Source organism: Indicator indicator, chromosome 30, assembly GCF_027791375.1.
Source record: "Indicator indicator isolate 239-I01 chromosome 30, UM_Iind_1.1, whole genome shotgun sequence".
Taxonomy (NCBI): Eukaryota; Metazoa; Chordata; class Aves; order Piciformes; family Indicatoridae; genus Indicator; species Indicator indicator.
Genome location: NC_072039.1, coordinates 5164947 through 5182373, shown reverse-complemented (window position 1 = coordinate 5182373; position 17427 = coordinate 5164947). Strand labels below are relative to the sequence as shown.

The 17427-nt window shown below is 45.8% G+C and overlaps 1 protein-coding gene across 1 annotated transcript in view; it reads left to right on the top strand.

The window, feature by feature from the left end:
* Nucleotides 1–975: 975 nt before the first annotated feature.
* The window catches only part of MYO1C (myosin IC), a 59194-nt gene continuing 42742 nt past the window's right edge, over nucleotides 976–17427 (top strand). Inside the window, exon 1 of the mRNA XM_054394466.1 lies at nucleotides 976–1006. The gene's annotated coding sequence lies outside the window, so the exon portion shown is untranslated. The remainder of the gene's footprint in view (nucleotides 1007–17427) is intronic.

Below are 17427 nucleotides of genomic sequence, written 5' to 3'. Positions count from 1 at the left end.
AGGACACTGGAGGAACCGATTTGTCTTTCCCAGAGGGAACTGTTACTTTAAACCTTATCCCGAACAGCATGTGCCAGGATCCTGGGGGAGACATCAGAGAGAGAAAAGCTTTTAGTTCAGCTTTCTAGAAAGTTTTAAATAGTCATTAGCAGTTCATAAAATTGCAATTTGCTACTTTGGGAACAGCAGTTGGTGTTTTGTCAAGTACTGTTGGTGCTGCAGAGATGGCCAGAAAGAAGTCGTTTCTGTGCTTTGATACAAACAAGCTTATAGCTGGAGATACTTTGCAGCAGGCACGGAAAGAGCAGAGCTTTGCTGTTTCAGCTCCGTATGCTGCAGTCTTTTAGGATTAGATCACACGCAGAGTTCTCTGTGGATCCTGGCTGGGCTGCCTGTTGGGCTGGGCTGTGCATGTACTTGAGGTGAGCCAAGGTGTGTGGATGGATGGTTAGGTGAACTTGGTGACAGAGCTCATTCTGGTTCTGGGGAATCGCTCCAGAGTGAACTTAAGCTTGTGTCCTCCTCAGAAAGATGCGATTTTGATGGCTCCAACAGACAGGCGTCAGCGAGGAGGGGACGGTAAAATCATCGGTGTCTCAGGTGCGTCTGTCGGTCCGAGCAGCAGGACCGCGGACCGGTGCGGTGGAGCCGCTCGGTAGCAGGAATGCCACTGTCCCGAGCAATGTCACCGTTGCCAGCGGGTTCCTGCCCCGGGGTCGCGGTGCAGCGGGACCCGACGCTCCCCGCTCCCCACCTCTGGGTCCCCCCCGCGAGCTGGCGAGCAGAAGGGGACAAGCTGCCGGTCTCCGCGGCCCGCCCCGCGAAGCTGACGGCAGGTGAGGGCGGAGGCAGGGCCGCGGCCTCCCGCCCGCACTCCGCATGCCCGGCGCTCGGACATGCTCAATAGCGGCGCGGCGCGGGCTCCCGTGGGCAGTCGGCGCCGAGGCGCTCCCGGAGCCGCCGCAGGGCCCCGTATAGCGCGTCCCGGGGTGGGCGCGGAGCGCAGGTGAGCGGGGCTGGGGGGAAGTGGAAGAACAGCGGCGTGCCTAGGGCAGAGCCGGGCCCGGCCGGCTGCAGCCCCAGGGAGGAGGTAGCCGCGGCCGTGATCCGCCGGTGCTCGCCGAAAGGCGCCGGGGCTGGGGCCACATGGCCGCGGGCTGCCAGGAACACGCTGCCGGCACCGGGGCTGTACCGGGAGGTGCAACGGGAAGCGAGGAGCGGCAGCCGACGGCGCCCCGGGGAGGGCGGAGAGTCGCGGCTTGGCCGTTCCCCGCGAAGTCAGCGACCTTCCCGGAAACTTAAAATTTCCACGGTACGAACAAATGACCCTTTCAGAGCAGCCGGCAGGATGCCGGCTGCACGGCGTGTCTCCGGCCCTCCCCTTCCGTAACGTTACCGAATACACTCCGGTAACGCTTCCCTGATTGTTACCCCACGGCAGCGAACTCCCGGGCGGGCTGCAGCCCGGGACGGGGTGAATCCTGCCGAGGTTCGCATAGGGAGCCGGGGCTGGAGTGAGAAAGGGTGTGGCTGGGCGTGGGGGCAAGAGAGAGCCTGCTCCGGAGCTGAAACGTGGCCGTGTCACCGCCGGTGTGCCAGAGAGGTCCATCCTTAGTCTTCTGAAGAATGACTTTCGGTACATACATAACTTGTTCTGTATTGCGTGCTTACTGGTGATACATCCTGCTGCGGATACATCCTCCCGTAGTACTCCCTGGAGTAAGCCTGGTTTGCCAGTGCTGCACAGGTGCCTAACAGCACTTCATGAGAAAGGCCTTGGTATTTAGTCCTCTCTTCTACGTGGAGATGTTGTCAAACACTGTAACTACTCCAGCTTGCACCACAGGTCTGTGTGCCCGCTAAAATTCGGGGGTCCTCATCTGTTATGCCACTTTCTGTGCCAGTTTTTCCCCTTTGACAGTCTACCTGGAACTAGTTTCTTTAAGTAACAGTGATTTATGGAAGGAGTCTGACTGCTGAATGAATGTCTTATTCTTGTAACTTGAACTGTCCAAGTAAGATCTGTGGTCTGTGTCCTCATGTTTGGGAGGATTACAGAAGGAAAATGATTCTGAGGTACAATACAGAGATTATTCTGGTGTTTATTCTTTTTGTGACAGTTGCTTGAGGTGGAAGGCTCCTCCAGAACTACCTGTAGACAGACAGCATTAGAAAATGACAAATGAAAAAATTTAGCTTGGTTGGTGGGACAGGCCAGGAGAGGAGAACCACATCTTAGAGTAACTGGGAAGAAAGGCACTTTTCTTTCATCTGCTTTTGGAGCAATAGACAATTACCAGTTGTCAGCACCTTTTCAAAACTCTTTTAGAAACTGCCTTAGGCTTGCAGAACTGATGAGCTCTTAATTTTTACAGTAGGCCCTGATATGGCAACCACTGTCATAACACTTAAGGATATTCAGTTTTGATACTGGATATAATCTCGTGCTTTAGGGAGGGGCTGTGTAAACATAAATCTTGTCTCCTGTTCTGCCTGGCAGGGACCAATGGAGTGCTAGGCTGTACACATGCTATCCTAATTGATCATGACATAGAAGATAGATCTTCTTTTTTAATGAGAAAAAAAGCATGAGTATAGTAAAGGAGTGTGAGATGCTATTTGACTTGGGATTCAGAGTGTGCAATGTCTGTTCTCTGTATACCTAAATAGTAAAGAAATTTGTGATTAATGATACATCTTCAGAATTTATAATAACCAGAACTAACTATAGTAACTATCTGGATCCTGACAAAATTCTCCACACTTTTTTTTTTCTTTTATTCATTTTGATCTAAGCCCAGTAGAGGAAGGATATTAAAAACCTGGGGAGCCAAGAATGCTTAATAACAGATTAAATATGGTGTTTCTTTCTACAAATAAGCTCAAACCCTATGGATGCCTTGATACAAAGGTCTCAGTCTTCTTCTGGTACCATTCAGAGATTTGGAATTTCCCTGTTGTTTGTGATGTCATGTTGCTGTAGGACCTTGCTTGTCTGTGTGGGAGCTGCATGCTTTCTAGGAACTGCACCGATGCCCCCACCCCTCTCAGAAGGGACTGTCTGCACCACGTGCAGGAGAAGCAAGCTGCAGCAGGTGGCTACAGTCACAGAGCAGCAAATAAACCACAGCTCTTACACGTTTCAGTCCATTTCCCTTCCCTCTGCCCAGTGCTCTTACCTGGTTTCAAAACCTGGTGGTTTTGAATAGTTCCAGCATGCAAAATGTTGAGGATCACTGGTCTGGAGCACTGCTTCCCAGTTTGAAGGAGTGATGGGTGAGGACTGTTCACAGGGTGCTTTCAAATAACTAATGCCTTCTGTGGGACAGATTTATATATGGGAGAATGCAAATTGTTACTGGTGCTACAGAAAAGGAGAGAACCTATGTACCACATGTAAGGGCTGGTGTGTCTTACTGCCCTTTGTAAGGGATGCAGATGGAACTAAGTCACTTGTTCTTTCATACAAGCTAAAGAACCGTTTGTAAAGGTGTATCTGTGTGCTTCTAAACTGTTGCTGTGGGGAAACCCATTCATATTGTGCTTTGCCTTCCCTGTATTGATGACAGTCAAGTCAGAACCCATCCCACTCAAAACTGAATAACAAACAAGTAAGTAAATGATCTGGAGCAGTTTCCCAGTGCAGCTCATTGTGTGAGCACGTGAACTTCTCCTGCATGGAGAATGGGATGGCACAGGAGGAAATGGTTGGGGTCAGGTGGGGGCTGCTCTCTTGGTGCAGCAGTGCTTTGTACTGGCATGAAGCAACTGCAATTACAGCATGTGTTTGTCTTCCGTCAGAGGTTTTTCTGTGTTACATACTGCTTCATAACCAACTCATGAGTGATGTGGTTGGCTTTGACTAGGGTTGCTATCCTTGACTTCAACAGAAACCATACATCTAACCTTCTATCAGCCTTTCTAGCGGATGAGGTTTGCATGGGTTGTCTTCCTGGGAGATGGTAACACAGTTATTTTGCTGCCCAGAGGGAAGTGCTTTCACTGTGCCTCTGTCTGGATTGAATGATCTCCCTGCTGGAAAATATCCTGCTCTGTATTTTGTCCCCTCCCCTGCATGCTTTACTCCTTGTTGGTGCATTAGTGGAGCAGTTGGCCAGCACTTCCCAGAAAGCATTAATAATGATGTAGACAAGCAGTGTAAGTAGATGAGAAAGGCTGACAAAGTTTGTTATTTCAGAAGGTTCTGAGTGAAGAAATTTCTAAGTAATTTGTTGCAACTGAGTCATGTTCTGTGGGGGTGGAAGGCCTTGTATTCTTTAAAGCCCTGCCCTGCATTATTTAAATACTCTTTAATACATTAAGGAACAGCAGGGCCAGTCCCTTTTCTGTTAATATACATCTTCAGTGTAGCCTGTCCTATATTAAATTCCCATACTGGAAGGCAGTAAAGGTCAGTATTGAGAACTCCTGTGACATTCATGCATGCATGGAGTTCTCCCTGTCAGACTTTTTTCTTTAGCACATGTGAATGACCAGTAGGACACTTGCAGCCCTTTAACCTGTACAGTGACCTTGGTCCAGCTTGGCCACAGCCCTTCCTGTGATTCAGTTTGGCAGCTGATAATAAATGGACATAGCTTTTCAGCATTTGGCAGCACCTTTGGAGTGCTGTGGTGTTTGCCTTCCAGGTGATAAGGTCCTGGAGCTGAAAGATACAGCAGCCTGCAGCAATTGGAAAGGTTTGTTAATAAATGGGCAGTGTCCATGTTGATGGCAAAGAATGTTATGTCAAAGTATGTGCTGATTTTTTTTTTTTTTTTTTGCCAGGAAATGGATAATCTATGAATGACCAAAAAAAAAAAAAAAATCTTCCATCCACACTGTCCTAAACAGATTGTTTTGATTTTTTTTTTTTCTTTCTCCATAAAAGAGCTTTCTAAAATAGCTCTCAACAAAATGATACGTGTGGACAAAGCCACAGTTATGATGGCATTCAGCCTGCTGTTTTCATGCAGGCTGGACATCATGAGTTGTAGCTGCTCTAAAAGGCCTTGCAATTTATGTTGGTAATTTGTTTTAGAGGCACTTTTTTCAGTAAAAGTTCACCAGGGATATTTGACTCTCTTTGCTTGTAGTGCTCTTACACCTGACTAGAGATTGCACCCTCACAAAAGGTAATAGAGAGATGTGGTCCTAATCTTTGAGCCAGCACATGCTTGTAGCTGGAGAATAACCTTTATGGTGATTTTAAGACTCGAGGGAAACCTTTGTGTCTCAGCAGCTGAGGTTGCAGTTCATTAGTTAGAGTGATCTGCAGGGCTCTATGCCAGCTGACAATCACCAGGTGTATTTGGCCATTTTACTAATGAAGAGGAGGAGGATTATTGAAAGAGCTGTAATTCAACTAGAGACCAGTGTTTGTCACAGGATTTTGGTAAGCTTGCATTTGCTTTTTGTTTTGTTTTGTTTTGTTTTTTTTCCCCTTCTTCATTACCAATATTTGAGGGTTGTCTTTGTGTCTGTTTTCATTATCACCTGCTTCCTGGTCTAGATGGGATGTTCCTGTCCAAGAAAGAATCATCTTTGCTTCAGAGTTATAATGAGAAGCTGAGAACATAGAAGAGGTTAAACTCAGCTCTCTCCCTGTGCTTATCGTTTGTGGCTGAAGGGGCCAGTTAAGTCAATGTCCAGTTACATAATAAGGAGATAGTGATCTCTTTAGCTTTTTAGAAAACTAAATTCCACTGAATCAGTCTAACTGGGAGCATAGAAGTAGGAGGGAGAACTATTTTCTATTCTGAAGTATGTCTTTGTAGAAGAGTTGTGAGTTGGGTCTTTTAAACTTGCTAACGCTAACTAATAACCTCCACATTATACAGTCCACACTGAGTCATTGTTTACTCAGGGAAATGACTTTCAACAGCCAGACTTGTTTGCTAACTTTAATAACTAAAATATGCAGTTCCACACATTACAAGGCAGCACACTGTCATCAGCAGGGTGGTTTTCTTTCAGAACAAAAATTGATACACATTTGCCACACCACACAAAGTTGCTTTCTAAGTAGCATTTCTGCAATTCAGATTTTGATCTGCAGCAAAGGCTCATGTGCCCAGTGGTGCAGTTTTGAGAAGAGAGAAGATTATTGCACAAAGTTGTTGTTGTTTGGTTGTTTTGTTTTTTTCCCCCTAGAGTTTTATTGACCCTTCCAAATGAGATGCCAGCAAGCCTTGTTCTCTGTCCACACATCTTGTTGTTTTAAATAACAGGTTGTCTTACACTTAGGATTTTTGGAGTCTGTTCAAAATTGCCTCTTCTGCATCTTGTGAGGGAAAGCCACACCTTTGCACCAGGAAGCTAAGAATTCTCTCTTACAGAATTGGAACTTAGACAGCAAACCAGATGTTTCTTGTGCCTTATTTTACGTGAGCACGGAAGTTCACTCCTGAGCAGTCTTTTACCTTTTCTTGACTGTTTTGAGTTAGTACCTTATTTTCTCAGGGATGTTAGAGGTAGCTTTCCAACCCACCCACTGCATCTCTTAAGGTGATAGCAATGATCAGGGTTTGTACAAAGGGCTGGTGGTTTTTTGTTTGTTTGTTTGTTCTCCTCTAGAGAACAAACACCACCAAGTGCACAGGGTGGAGTGGAACAGAGTTTATCCACTGGGAATGAAGCAGCTCAGGGTGCCTGACTTGCATGTGGAGGGACAGTGTGGGAAGAATGTTTGGACTGTTAAAATGTAACTTTTGAAGCTATTTCAGAATATCTTTTTGAATTTATGCATTTCTGAATTTTGTGGCCAGTTCTCTCTTGTTTTCCTTCAGAGCTGCTGAGTGCCACATAATTTAAAAAAAAAATAGTGTAGTTTAGAGAAGATTCAGAGCAATGTGACTGCTGGAAGAGCACAGTCATGTATAATGAAGAGCTGCTTTCATATCTGTTGCACCTTTCCAAAAACAACAACAAAAAAATGTCTTGATGACATTTCTCAAATAAACCAAACACTTCCTTTTGAATATTGTTTTCAGAATGTATATTTTTGATTTCTTCTAAAGCCACAAGCTTTTTTTGACCACACTTTTGTTCAAACGTAGACTGGGGGAAACTAAGGTCTTGTGTGAAAATGAAGGCAAATACAAAAGATGTGACTTCCAAATTTCCCATTTGATTTGTGCATAGTTTTGTTGCTCTTTGAGTCGAGGGAGGGGAACAAAAGGAAGTTCGACGGAGATGTACAGAATGTGTTTTTGTGTGCCTGATAGCAGCACACTGAGGGAGTGCAGATGATTTCTAACTTTAATCTGGCTGATCTTGTGTCCAGAAGGCTGGTGGATAGGAACTGGGAACAGTAGCATATGAAGCTGTTACATCTATTATTTGTTTAAATAGGCATGGTGGGGGCTTGCACCTCCCCATAACTTTATGAAAAGTGTTGCTCTGGAATGCTAATCTTTACCACCTCAGAATTTCTTGTGTTTTGGTTTTGTACCTCCACTAACACAATTAACTGTGCAGTGGGAGTCCTACCAGGATTTGGAGTTGCTGAGGGAGGGAGCATGCATGTTTGCTTGGGCATGAAATTGTGCTGTGGGATGTCTGGCTGAAAGTGAGCTTGTTTCTGGTCAGCTAGGGTACAGAAGAAGTCAAAGCATGGACGCACATACTGAGGTGAGACAGTGTTGATTGGTAACTGAACTTACATATTCCTAACCTTGAGGGGATTTGGCTGAAGGGGTGGGAGTCTGGTAGAAAACTAGAAGCTGAAAACGTGTGGGAAGCCAGAAAGAAAAGTGGATGCTGAAAAGGAGGGGGGAGACCAATAAGAAAAGCAGAGACCTAAAAGGAGTAGGAGGCCAAAATGGTGTGGGAGGTCAGCAAGAAAAACAGAGGCCAAGAAGGGCAGGCTGGAAAAGTTGGAGGAGGATAAAGAGACATGGAAGGCAGGAGAAGTTTGGGAGGCCAAAATAAGCCTGTGTCATAGATCTAACCAATCTTATTTTTCTCTGTTTTTGTTTCTGCATCCTCCTGAACTAGTGGATCCACAGACTATTTAGCTGAAGAAAATTAAAGTTCAGCCTTGTGTAATAACTTAGGGACAAATGCCTATTATCTTGGCTCTCATCATTTCAACTGGTGCTTAGTTTCAGCACATACAATTTTGTTTTCCAGCAGAGAGCATTTATTTAAATTGTAGCTACAGAAGTACAGAGGAGCTGTAGTGCTGCCTGTCAGTAAGAGGGTGGCTGCCTTAAAATGCTGTCCTTTAAGATCACCAAAATGATGTCTCCTCAATTCATAGAAGAAACAGAGCTCTCATGAGTGCTTATGCAGGGATTGGAGAAAGCTGGGAGGGGTGTGGGATAATAGAAGGGGTAATTTATGGAGTTTAATGAGGTATTTCTAAAGCAGGTGTGTTAGAGTCCCTAGATTATTGAAGAAAAGCATGTGATGACATAATGATGGGAGCACAATGGCTTTTCTTTTTGCCTGCTGTGATTAAAGAATTCTTGGGTTGATGGTTATGGGCCATTGATGTATTTGAGTAAAGCTTTCAGACATTGTCTCCAGTATCAACTACTCTGTCCTGATAGAAGGAAGAAGTATAAAGGAGAGCAAAACAAACAAACAAGAAGTCAAAGATGATTTGTTCTTCCTGGAGATAGCTGTAGACAGTGATCACCTTGAAACCTTTCTTGATTATGTTGCTGAGAGCTACCAGAGCAGGGGATGCCAGGTGCAGAGGTTGTGCTGCTCTGGCAGCTTGGTCATGAGGGCACCATGTGAAGAGGAAATGTTGCAAGGGATGTGGAGTCCTGTATGCAAAAAAAAAAAAACCCTTGCAGAGCTAAAGGGGGTGTTTGATGTGTCTCTTTAAACTGAAACCTGGTGAGCTGCCAAGGGGCTGTTTCTGCTCTGACATTCTGTGTCTAGGTAGGGTCATAAGGGAGCTTCTTCCAGCCCTGCAACCACTGCTATCCAAACCACTTTCTTAGTTCAGCTTGCAATGGGAGGAATTCTGCACATGGCTCTGTGTAGGATGAGAATGTGAGCTATGTCCACGCTGAAGCCCATGGAACTCTAAAGCTGTGCTCATGTAACTGTTTGGTTTTCTTCAGGAGGCTTCAGGTAAGTTGACTGTTTGCCACTGAGCATCTTTTTGCTGAAATGCTAATTGTATGTCATCAGAAAGAGGTGGCGTCTGTGAAAGGATCATGTTGCCACCTGAGTGGGAATGGGGAGTGGAAGCAAATCAGTGTTTACAGGTTAAGTGCATGTGTCTGGAAAGAAATCTTTGCACAAGCAAGCTATTGCTTGCCAAGGAGAAGTTTTGTCGTGACAAATCTTGCTTTTTATTTTCCACGTGCTGGAAAGGTAAATTCTGATAGATCTAAAAGTAGCTGTCGGCTTGGTACCCAGCTTTCTGTTCTGAGCAGTGAATTTCTCTGGTTAATCTCTCTAGCACTGTGCTGAACTCTTCAAAGTGTTTTTCAGGCCATCCTTTCATTGGCCCCACACCAAATTATCTTAATTGCAAACCACTTACCTGGACTGATGGTTAACCAACACAAATGTGACACAGCACTCGTTGGAGTAGAAAATCAAACTGTGTTTAGTGTGGGCTGGCCTGAGATTTGTGGATTGATAGGGACAGGGAAGAAGGTTCATTTGGGTCAGTAAGTGGCACAGTGATGAGTGTGTGCCAGGAGCTTCATCCTCCTGTGTGCTTGCAGCCATCAGCCCTTATTTCTGAAACACCTGCCAAAAAGTGTGTCTGTTGTTCACAGTCTTGTCAAAAACCAGAGCAGGACCCAGGCATGTCTCTGCTGGCCAGTCTGATGTGACACAGATAGACACATGTGTCAGGTTAGGGCATTCTCTTGCTGATTGCCTGATGGTGGAATACTTACAGCTGACTGTAGCCTCTAGTGTCATTCCTGGGCTTGTCCTGGAGGCTGCTGTAGGTGTTGATGATCTATGTGCATCACTGCTCAAGGGTTTAAATGTTTGGAGTCATGTGTATGTGTAAAGGGTAGAGGAGAAGCAAGCAGCCATCTGTGCCACTCTCAATGAAATGCCCTCCCAGTATCTAAGTCAAGCTTATACTGGCATGAAGTTCTATTTAAATAGGTTTTGCTCCCTGCCTTGTACTTGAACTAGCATCCATTTGGCCCTTTGATGAATCAGTTGAAACAAACTTGGGAGAACAATGGTGAAGAAGGAAAAAAAAAAAAAAAAAACCAAACAAAAAAGGAGGATAAAGTTTTCTGGTTGCTTATCTCCCTGAAGTGTCTCATCAGAGTTGAACAGATCTCACTCCCAGTACAGGAGAGGGCCAGGACAAGCACAGCTAAGGACAGAGGATGGACTGCATCACAGTAACATCAGCTGTTGAGGTCAACTTACAGCAGCCTGGGACTGCTGTTCTGGCAGCTCAGAGGACAATTTCTGTGCTCTTTTCAGCTTGGGGAAGTGCCTGTGATGTAATGCTGTGGGAATGGTGGCTCGTGTAGCCATTCTCTTCTTAGGCTACTGGGTTTAGATCCTTGAAGTCAGGGGTAGTGTGGACAAGTTTGAGGTTGCTAGAAGGTTCTGCAGTCATACTGTGTGACTTTTGTGCTCTGGTGTGTGGGCTGATTGGCACTCAAAGCTCCCAGCCTGTGGATGTGGAGCTAGGCCAGCTGTTGGGAACATGAGTGGTAATGAGTTGTCTTCTAAATGTTGGCTGTATTAAGATTTAATAGACCACACTATCTCCACTCCAGCACTTGTAATGGGGATTCCCAAATGAATAATACCTATGACAGCTCCTAAACTGTGCAATGGGCATCAGTCCATGGAGTGCCTGCCTTGCTGCTGCACAGTAAGGTGGCATCAGGGCAGGACCAGAGGGGCACTGACTGATAAACCCTGGTTGTACTAGCCAGCCAGGGTGAACACAGCCACTGAGCCAAGAGAAGCTGGTGCCTGTTATAGAATCATAGAATTGTTAGGGTTGGAAGGGATCTCAAGGATCATGTAGTTCAAACTCCCCTGCCACGGGCAGGGACACCTCACACTAGATCAGGTTGCTCACAGCCACATACAGCCTGGTCTTAAAATCCTCCAGGGATGAGGCTTCCACCACCTCCCTGTTCTTCTTGCCTCAGCAGCATGCAGAGTGGCTGGGGCTTGAAGCAGGGAGCACAACCCAGGTCAGAAGGGTCCATTTTAGCATTGATGTGTGATGTGTTTTGCTCTCTCTGGAGCAGATACACTTCTGCCCCTTCCCAGAGCATTGCTGTGTGGAAGGGTGCTGGGAGAGAGCCAGTGCAGTGGGGGCCTGGAGGCACCCTGCCTAGCTGAGCATGCAGGGATGCCCACTTTTGCACTGCTCTGCAGCAGGTCTAAAGATTTAAAGGATTTTTGGGCCCTGTGGGACTTTTTAACCAGGTGTTGGTGTGGGATAGCAGGACAGGGTTACAGTGTTGTGGTATCTGAGCGTGATGTGATCGACACCGGCAGAAAGGGTGAGGAGAAGGAATTTGTTCTGCTGCCAAAACCTTTCGTGTGAGAGGTTGGGTCTGGACCTGTGCCCTTTCTGGGCATGCATGCAGGTTCCTGTGATTTGTACCTGCTATTGCTGTCACCACCAGCAGTGGCACCCAAGTAAACAAAATGTAGGAATTCCATCCTGCAGTTGAAACTTCAGGAGGCTATTTCTAGATGGAACTGAAGCTCCATGTGATTTAGTGGACTGTAGGCTCATTGTGAGGGGAGAAGGCAACCAAAAGAGGTTTGCACTGGAATTCTTTTAGAGTATTGTTGCTGACACTGTGGTGGGCAGCTGGATTAAACTATTTCAGAGCTTTACTCCTTTTTGATGCCACAGAGCACTCTTTTTAAAGAGGCTTCATAACAAGCTACAAAAGCTTGGCAGTTGCTAACTCAAGCTCATATTTGTAGATGTGCTATTTTCCCCAGAAAAGAGATATTCTGGGGGAAAAAAAATAAGTAACTTGAAAATGTTTGCACTGAACACAAAGGTTATCACCCAGCAGGTGAGCTGGAGCGGCAGAGGCAGTAATAGGTTAGCTCTTGTGCTAGTGAATTTTGGGAATAGTGGGGTTTGCTCTGCAGGGAAGGGTAGTACCTGCACATAGCTGCCCCTGTGAGCCATCAGCTGTTGCAGTAATTCTCCAGAACGTGGAATTTGTCGGATCACCAGACAAGTGTGTGCTGCCTTCCTGCTATCACAGACACCAGGAATCCTGAGAATGTGATGGACTCTCAAACGCCAGTTCCATGTGCTCGCCCTTCCCCTCCTCCTCCGGGGGCTAGTGGAAGCAGGAAGGGAGGTCAGGCTTGAAATACAGAGTCAAAGAGGAGGAATTTGTGAGTCTGTGGCTGATAAGGACCATCCCTTCGTGGTGCTTCGCCACTTCCCCCCTGCCCCCGTTGTGGAAAGTCTGATTAAAGCCAGCCGCTCCACCCGGGCTGTCTGAGCCATACATACATGCACAAGTGCCAGATTCTCTTCATTCCAGGCTGCTGACTTCAAGAAGGACTTGCTCTGACAAGCTGGAAATGAGGACTGGCAGCTTCGTCTGCAACTCAAAGGCTTTATCTCTCTTAGACACTCTTCCTAGCATTTCCCACAAACACTTTTCTGCTGGTAGGAGCTGTTGTGTACCCAGGACGCCATCAGGCACTTATTCATAAAGCCTTGTGTTGTGTAACTCTCCTCAGAACAGGTGAGGAGAACTTCATAGAGTGCCTGGCATCAGGCCCACAGGAGAGCTTGCTCTCCTTGTGCTTCAGCCTCATTATTTGGGGAGCAGCAGGGAGAGTCAGCTCAGCTTTTGATTCCTCTGTCCTGCTACCAGGAGCCTTGCTTCTTTCCTTCGCAGAACTTCTGCTGTCCAGCCTTTGTTTCCCACTTTGTGTCCATCAGCTATGATGCATTTGTCTCCAGCTTCCACAGCATGTTCCTGTGGTTCATCACCTTGGCCTCTCTCTTTCCTTTCTGGACTGAACTCTCATCTTCCTGTCCCTTCAATTCTTCCCCACTTCACCATGGCAAGCACAAGTTGTTGGACTTCTAGGATTGTTCTGACTCCAGCAGCAATTTGTGTTTCTCTGATCTTGCCTCTTGACATTATTGTTTCACTGCTGCTTCTGCTCAGTGCAGGATGCCAACTGCATCCCCCTGTTAGAGGATTTTTTTTTTTTTTTGCATGTGCTTTTAAGCTGTCTGCCTGTGCTGCAGCATTTATACTCCCTGACCTATCTCAATCAATTGAACTCAGCATTCAATAAACATTTTCCTGGAGTGAAACCTGTTTGAGAGATGTAATAATGGTTCTAGAGGCTGTCTGTGCCAGTGATTGCAAGGTGGCCAAGATCTTCTTTAGCTGCTTTTGTTTCAAAATGAGTACTAGAGCTAAGCACATCTTTACATTCACATAATATTCAAAACAAGAAATTGAGATAATTTTATGCTTGATGCAGTGAGGCATGCACCCTGATAGAAAAATCTCTCAGGAATCAGAGTGGTCATTATGCTTGTGACATGATTTCTCCTTAAAGGGGTGTCTTTGTTCTCATCCTGTTTCAGAAGCAGCTTGCCAGTGTTATTTCAGGCTGGGGAGGAGGGTGTGTACTTGTATACATTTTCTACAAACCAGTATCAAATGTCTGCCCTGTACTCCACTGATTTCACAACTGCCTGTTAGTGGACAAAACTTTTTTTGTCTGATTTTGGAGGGAGAGCTGTTTCCACAGGGGCTGTGGCCTTGACTTCTGGTCAAATAACTGATCCTGCTGAGCAGCAGTGGGGATCCTGCTTATCTCGTAGAATCATAGAATCAGCCAGGTTGGAAGAGACTTCCAAGATCATCCAGTCCAACCTATCACCCAGCCCTAAGCAATCAACCAGGCCATGGCACTAAGTGCCTCATCCAGTCTCCTCTTGAACATCTCCAGCGATGGCGACTCCACCACCTCCCTGGGCAGCACATTCCAATGGGCAATCACTCTCCAAATCTTCTCTCCTGTCCAGGGGATTGTGCTTTCTGGACATTGTGGGAAAAAGATTGGTGAAACGAAACCTCTTGTTTCCCCTTATCTAGTTTAATAGATGTGCAGAGAGCTTGCAGCTCTGAAGCAGTGCTGTTAGAGAGTTAGAATCAGTGTTGTAGTAAGGAGTTTGAACAAGAAGCCTGAGTGAGGAAGTACCCACAGCACTTACCCTCTGTGTTTTATTCATCCTGGAGCAAGTGTAATTTAAAGTGACAGCTCTATAATTGATGAAGTATCTTTTTACCATTTGTTTAATTACCAGTTTCAATGTCTAGAAAGCAGCAGATCAATAATTTACCGTGATGAGCTTCCTGTGGGCCTCTGTTTTTCTAGTTCAGCAATACAAACAATCGCTCCTGAAACAAACCTCTCAAGTTTTGATGCTTTGCTTTTTTTTTTTTTTTTTTAAAGTGATTTAAAAGAGCTTAACCTTTCTTTCCCCTGCCACAGGTGTACTCCAACACAGCTGAAGCTGATGGCAGAGCTCCCACTGCCCACAGTGAAGCACAGTTAATCTGGGGTTTGTGTGCTCACTGTGTCAGCTCTCCTCTCTTTTTGCAGGCTCACTGTTGCAGAGTGGCTAAGGCTGGGCTCATGTTGTTTCTGCAACAGTAAATGATGCTGTTCTGGCAGTGTCTGAGAGCTGTCAGAACAGAAAATGTAAGCAAAGGACTCAAAGCTGCTGCCTGGATTTTGTAGGCATTTCTTATGTTCTAGTCTTTGATGTCATGTACTGATTTTCTATGGGAGATACCTGTTTTTGAGACTCTCAGACCCTTCTGTCAGGGAGGAGCTTGGGTGCCCTCATGGCCCTGGATCTCTTACTTTCCCCAGGGAGACCTAGAGAATCTATGGCTGTTGAATCAGGGGAAGGAAAGTCTTTGTTTTCCCAGTGGAATGGGACTTCTGACAGTTCCTGTCACCATGGACAGTAAGGTTTGCTCAGACAGCATCAGAATGAAAGATCAAAAGACATCCAACTTCCATGAGATCTCCAAATCTGTGCACTTCTAGCAGGATGTGGCCTTGTGTGGGAAGGACTCCCACCTACACAGGGGTGGCCTCAAGGCAGAAGGATCTTGCACTTTGATGAGGATGTGCTGATGATCTGCATCAGCACAAATGGATGCATCCCCTTTCCTGCTCTCCTAGGGGTGCCAGTCTTCCTCTGCAGATGGAGAGCAGAGTGCTGTGGGACAGGTGGTATTTCTGTTAATGCCACAACTGTCACAACCAGCTGATTGTACCCAGGTAGCAGAAGCTCTGGGGATTCCTTCAGGATCTCTTGGTTGAGGTGGATATCACAGCCGAGGGGAAGTTCTTGTTTGTATGGTAGGTGCAGGAAGATTGCTGAGCCTTCCTGTGACTACCTGTTTGGTCAGCCTCAGCAGCATTCCTACAGTTTTTCAGGCCACCCTGTGTGGGACACTTAAGTGAATCAGAGAAAAAAGAAAGGATTTGGACCTAGCCACAGCTGGGGAGTGAATGTTTCCATTCACTGCATAGGCCCATGTTTATCCAGATGTGGAACATGCATTCCTGGGAACCACGAAGGAATGGGGTCTTGATTATTCTTTAGTGTGTATTTTGTCTTTGGTTTTGATTAAACCTATGTCCCTGATAATGCAGAAATCCTTGAGAATGCTGTGAGCAGGCTAGTGCAGCTCTCCTGAGCAAGCAGGGTGTTGGAGATCAGATATTGCTCACACTTCAAAGGGTGCTGATTCAGTTGCAAGTCAATCACGTTGAGGCTAATTTTTATTTCAAATGATTACTTCTACTTGGAAAAAAAAATCTTAATGTAGCTTTGAATAGGAGTATCCATTTTTTGAATGCTGGAAAACAGGGATCTAGTGGAGAGAGTCCAGTGGAGAGCTATGAGGATGAATGGGGGACTTGAATATCACTCCTGTGAAGAAAGACTGAGAGACCTGGGACTCTTTAGTCTTAAGAAGAGAAGGCTGAGAGGGGATTTTATCAATGTCTATCAATATCTGAGGGGTGGGTGTCAAGGTGAAGGTGCCAGGCTCTTTTTGGTGCTGCCCAGTGTCAGCACAAGGAGCAATGAGTACAAGCTGGAACACAGGAGGTTCCACCTCAACATGAGGAGACACTTCTTTACTGTGAGGATGCTGGAGCCCTGGAGCACGCTGCCCAGACAGGTTGTGGAGTCTCCATCTTTGGAGACTTTCAAACCCCCCCTGGATGCATTCCTGTGCAGCCTGCCTGAAGTGATCCTGCTTTGGCAGGGGGGGTTGGACTCAATGATCTCTGGAGGTCCCTTCCGATCCCATTCTGTGAGTCTGGATCATTTCAGTGCAAGCTGATGCATATGGGATATCCTTCTGAAATTATGTCTGTGTTTTCCAGGCATCCTGGAATACTTTTGCCAACATGATGGCAACTCCTCATTCCCTGTTTTACTGCTAATTGAGGAATATATCTATTTTAGGATAAAAATGTTTGCAATTCATAATGAAACCTTTGTTCACTCTGGGCTGATGGGGATGCTGTCAGGCTGGTCAGAAGGAGATCACCTCAGACAATACCCTTCATCTGGTAGCTTTTACCCTCCTTTTCAGAAGCAACAGCATAGGCAGGGTAAAGGGAAGCAGTTCAGACATAAGCCAGCTGCAATATCATCTGCCCACGTGCTCCTGTTGATTGCCAGGCCTCAAATCTGACATGCTGCCAAATAGCCAAGTCTGCACTCTGTGTCTACTTTTCTTCCCTCTGCTTTTGGAAGCTGCTGAAGGCCATTCCTTTCAGCACAATCTGGAATTTCTGAGGATCAGTGGATATTCTTACTTGGGCTTCATGATCCAGTTTTACTCCAGACTGTTTTTGAGACCCTTTCCTTAAACTTTTCATAGGGGACTTAGGCCATCACAATAAGTGCAAAATGGTCTTTGTTCCCTTACAAAGAGGGGTTTGAAAGAAGTTCAGTACCATATGTGTTCCTAATAGCTTTATTAGAACTTAATTAGAACTTTTCACTGTCCCAAAATAACTGCCTGCCTTAGGCCAGCAAAGTCAGTTTGGGACAGAGGAAAAAGAAAGTGGTGGAATACAAATTGTGCCTGTAAACTCTACACTTATAAATCATCAACTCAAAAACGACTCCACTTGTTTGAATGTCTGAAGGATTGAATGTGCTCTTTTTCTGGGCTTGCAGAACTTGGCTCTGCTTTGTGGTTTGTAGTTTGCTTACAGCATTGCTAAGATTGCATTGAAAAAGAGTCACACCCAGAAGGAAAATAAGAACTCCTTTCTCCCAGGTATCACTTGCTTCTGGCATCAGAACAGAATGCCACAAGAATACTTGGGGATTGGCCTGGATTTTCTTTCCTAAAGGAACCCATAGTGACAGATGCCACTGTGCAATATTAAATGTTGCTCACTGTG